Here is a 4,884-nt window from a genome sequence, read left to right as displayed (position 1 = left end):
CAGCGCTTTTTGTACCGAATAGTCACGGGAGATGAGAAGTGGTACCTATACATTAATACGAAACAAAGAAAGGAAATATGCCAAAATCGAGAATCAAGCCGGATCTTTATCCAAAGAAGACATGTGTTTAGTGACATGTGTTTAGTGTGACTGGGAGAGCATGATGCATTGGGAAATGCTCAAAAAGAACGTCACGGGCAACAAGGAACCCTACATTGTCCAGCTACATCGCGTGAATGAGGCTATTCTACTGAAAAGCCCTGATCGATATGGTCAAATCATACTCTTTCACGACAACGCCATACCCCCTGTTGCACAAGTCGTCAAAGCTGTACTCGAAGAGCTTGAATAGGAGGTCCTTCAGCACCCGCTGTATTCTCCGGACCTTGCACTGACCGAAAACCTTCTTTTCCTCTCCCTGTCAAACAATATGAAGGGCGTTACCTTTGATAACAAAGAGGTTCTTAAAAACTGGCTCAACATCTTCTTCGACACCAGAAAAGGCGATTTTTGCCAAAACGGCATCAACAAATTGGTCGAGAGATGGGAAGAGGTTGTAAACAGTAATGGTGAATGTATAATTGATTAACTTATTGATAAAGTTATTGGTTTTTGTTTAAGTAAAAGTCTTCGGTAAAAACGCTACGAACTTATCCCCCAACCTAATATAAAAAAAAACAAATGGAGCTTACATACAGAAGAAGTTATTTACTGTGCAAGAGAAACAATGTAAGCAAAATGGATTTGAACGCATTGAATGCCAAAGGTTTGACAGTGAAATCGGTATCTCTTAGAGAGAATTAAAAACACTACCTTCCTTTTATGCAAAACAAACATTTATATATTTATATCAATAGTACAAAGTAAGACTAAGGACTTTTAATAGTACTTCAACATTAGTATATTCTCGTACAACTAGAATGATTTTAACATGAAAGTTTCTTAGTCTAAATTTATCCACTAATTCATTAATAATTCAATCCTATTTATATAACTTAACTATAAAAATAAGAAGATAAGGCTTTGGCAGAAGGAAAAAAAGAGGAATTTAGAAAAGAAAAAGCAAAAGTAGTGGTTAGAAAATATATAGAGAAATTTAACGCCCTAATTCAATGCAGTCAAACACTTTTAAGGGGTTAGGGGTAGTCAGAATTTAAAAAAAATCGATTTTTTTTTTTGCATTTTCTTAAAGTATAATGTTTTAAAAATATTGTGTAAAAATTTGAAGTGAATCCGACAAATACTTTTCAAGTTATTCAACAATTAACAAAGGGCGCTCGGCCGCTCCGGAGCCGATAGCAAAACTTTAAATGCGTTTTTCTCAAAACTATGTTTTTCAAACTGGTGAACACTGTAACTTAAAAACCGCTACGTAGATTTCAATAAAATGTATACAGCTTTTGAAAAACATAAAAAACTTGTGCCTGATCGAAGGATTTTTTTTTTTTTTTTCAAAAATTTCGATTTTTTTTTAACAATTAACTGTTGGTTTTTTCCCGAAAATCTGAAAAATATTTCCTGAGGCCGCCATTTTGTTCATTTTGAAAAAAAAAAAACAAGGTTCGATCCGGCTCGAGATTATCTATCAATAAAAATAATTTTTCTCATCCGATTGGTTTTAGATGAATCTGCAAGGACTTGTGATGTTCACCGCAAGGGACTTCTGGAAAAACGGGCTTCACACAAACAGCGATAACTTTTGCAATTATTAATTTTTTTTTTGAAATTTTGGTGAAGTCAAGTTAAAACATGATGTTTTTATGCTATGTTTTTATTTTTGTTAAATAAATTAATTAAGTAGCAAAAAAAAATTCGTGAAAATCATCATTTTTTCGGGCCTCTGACTACCCCTAACCCCTTAAAGTAAGTGCGGGTAATATGTAGTTCCACACTCTAACAACGTTAATGAAGAATAATCTAGATGATGCTAGGTAATTAAATGTTAAAACGATGAATTTGTTGTGTCTGCGAGATCTATTGGTATCAACTTCTCTGTCAGATAGGGAGGAGACTTGAATAATGTAAGTTTGCACATAAATATGCAATTTCTAGCAGACAAATAACTGTTAAGGCAACATCCCAGTAACCTTGTTCGCAGGCAGATAAAGGGTGATTTTTTAGCTATTATCTTTTTAAACAGTTGGTTTAAACAGCTGACGCACGTTTCGTGTTTTGTTTCACTGTCAAACATCTTCAGGGCTATAATTTAACCATGAATCGTCTTACAAACGAACAACGTTTGCAAATCATTGAATTTTATTATAAAATTGCGTGTTCTGTTAAGAAAGTTTATCGCGCGCTTATGGTCAGTTTAATCGACCCACTGAAGCGGCTATTCGAGCTATTGTGATTAAATTTAGAACCAAATTTACATTATTGGACATCAAACCAGCAACACGCTTACGTAGAGTGCGAACTGAAGAACGCCTTTGGATTATTTTTTGTGGGGCTTTGTTAAAGCTCATGTCTATTCAGACAAGCCTGCTTCAATTAACGCATTGCAATACAACATTAAAGCATTTATATTATATGTGAGATACCGGCCGAAACATTGGAAAGAGTATGGCAAAATTGGACTAATTTGAAGCGCAGTCGCGCTCAACATTTGCATGAAACAATCTTCAAACATTAAATTATATGGACTGTACTATCGATTTAAATAAAAATGCATTTTTCAGAATTTTACGTGTGTTTTTTTGAAAAACTTTACTATAGCTCTTAAAAAATCATCCTTTATATGATCATGTCCACCAATCCCATACACATACTACGTGGTTAGAGAAGAGTTACCGAATTATATCTTTCACTGCAAGATGTAATGACAGCCATACGTGGAATTGAAACCAACCTTAATAAGCAATTAAAGCGATTAGCTTCTAAACAAGACATAAGAGATTTAAAAGAGTCAGTGGGATTGGAAATTGAAAAGCTAAAGGCTGAAAACGAATCCCTTAAACTAGAAGTACAAAAATTAGAAAAAGACAGGGAATTGGAACAAAAAGAAATACTACGCCTTGTTGACCAAAGTAAGCGAAATAGGTTATTTTTTAAAGGCGTTACAAAAGATGAAAAACCAACACTAGCTGTTCAAAAATTATGCGAAGATAAGCTTAGTCTGCATCACATTAAAAAAAGAGAGGCCCGTTCATTATACGATAAAGATAATAAGTGCAATATAATAGCAGAGCTTGAAACTGTGGAAATGGCAGGAGATATCCTTAAAAACGCTAGAATGTTTCGAGGTTCGGATATATATATTGAAAAGGACCTTAGCTCTGAAAGGCAACAAAATAGAAAAGTGCTATTGCAGTTAAAACAAAAGCTCTTGGCCTTAAGTAGAACACATAAGATATTCGTAAGGAATGATAGCATGAATATTGACGACAAATGGATGTCATACAATAATAATAAATTACTTATGTGTGAGGGGCAGCCGGCAGAGAAAATTCTTATTCACTACTTTGGTATAAACGTGTCAAAAATTGGTATTACCTATTACTCTTTGTTAGAGAAAATAAATTCAAAAAACTAAAGAATTGTACTAAAGTAACCGCAAAATTAAATGTAATAACCAGTAGTGATGAACTTTTAGAAAATCGAAACAATCAACTAATATTAAAATTGTGTCGTATAACATTAACGGTCTAGCAAACAAAACGTTATACCTATAAAGATTTTTTTGATTACATTTGTTCGTTTGATGTTTTCATCTTGTTAGAAACGCATGTTGAAACGGAAAATTTTGAAAAATATTTTAAATTCTTCAAGGGGTTTACTCTGTTTTGGAGATCAGCAGTACGACGTAGTCATTATGGACGGGCAAGTGGTGGACTCCTTTATGGCATTAAGGGGCTCAACCAGTGTGAAACTTTGAAAAATTAAAAAAATTTTTTTTCATATTTTTCAGCAAGCAAGCAGCAACTTTTTGAAGAAGAAGAAGGTGAATTATATGGGCCTGGAATAGCAGATTAGGATTAGGTATGATATTTATCGTTTTATAAATGTGAGATCAGTATTTTTTTCTTTAAAAACATTTTTCTCAAAATAACGTTTTCTTAATTTGCTGCCACTGTAACTTAAAAACTAATTTTACGATCGACTTGAATCTTGTTTCCTCATTTTAAGTATTCATTTTTACATTGAATGACCTTCCGATATTTCAATCTAATAAAAATTGTAAATTTGCGATGTGAAATACTATCACATTTTCAAGCTAAATTTTTATACTTTTTTCAAAACTGCGGGATTTTTATGGATTTCGTTTTTTCACCACAATCCTGCGTTAATCAACGCGTGATACCATCATCTTTAACGACTTTTTTGTTTTTTTTTATTTCAGGCACTCTGAAGATCGTAACAAAGGCAGCAGTGGGGAAACTTTTTTTTTTTGGACCTTCGAGAGATGCCCTATTATTAGAAGAAAAGTCCAGATTTTCCTTTGAAAAAATTTGTACTTGAAGTTTAATTATATATTAATATACTTACAAAGTTTTAAAACAATCAATGTAAAACTTTTTTAAAAATAAATTTTCAAAAACCACCTGTTTTTTTGTCAGTCACACTGGTTGAGCCCCTTAAAAAAGACCTAGAAAATGTTGATGTCAGATATTCGTTTAAGTGTTTAGACTGTTTAGACGTAATCGAATTTTGTGTGGCCGGAAAAACTGTAAACTGGATTCCATTATATTTGAAGGGTAATAACTGGACACATGATTTTGAAATTGTAAAAGAAAGTTTTGTTCAAAATGATTTTGTAAATGGTGTTGTAATCGGTGACCTTAATGTACGAATTGGAGACTTACAAGTAAATATGGACGAAATCGTACTAAATGATATTGTAGGAGGAAAAGCAGATAGGAATTCAAGAGACAAAAAAATCAATAG

Source organism: Anastrepha ludens, chromosome X (genome assembly GCF_028408465.1).
Source record: "Anastrepha ludens isolate Willacy chromosome X, idAnaLude1.1, whole genome shotgun sequence".
NCBI classification, from domain to species: Eukaryota; Metazoa; Arthropoda; class Insecta; order Diptera; family Tephritidae; genus Anastrepha; species Anastrepha ludens.
The sequence above is the reverse complement of the archived record's forward strand: the minus strand, read 5'-3'. Positions refer to the sequence as shown.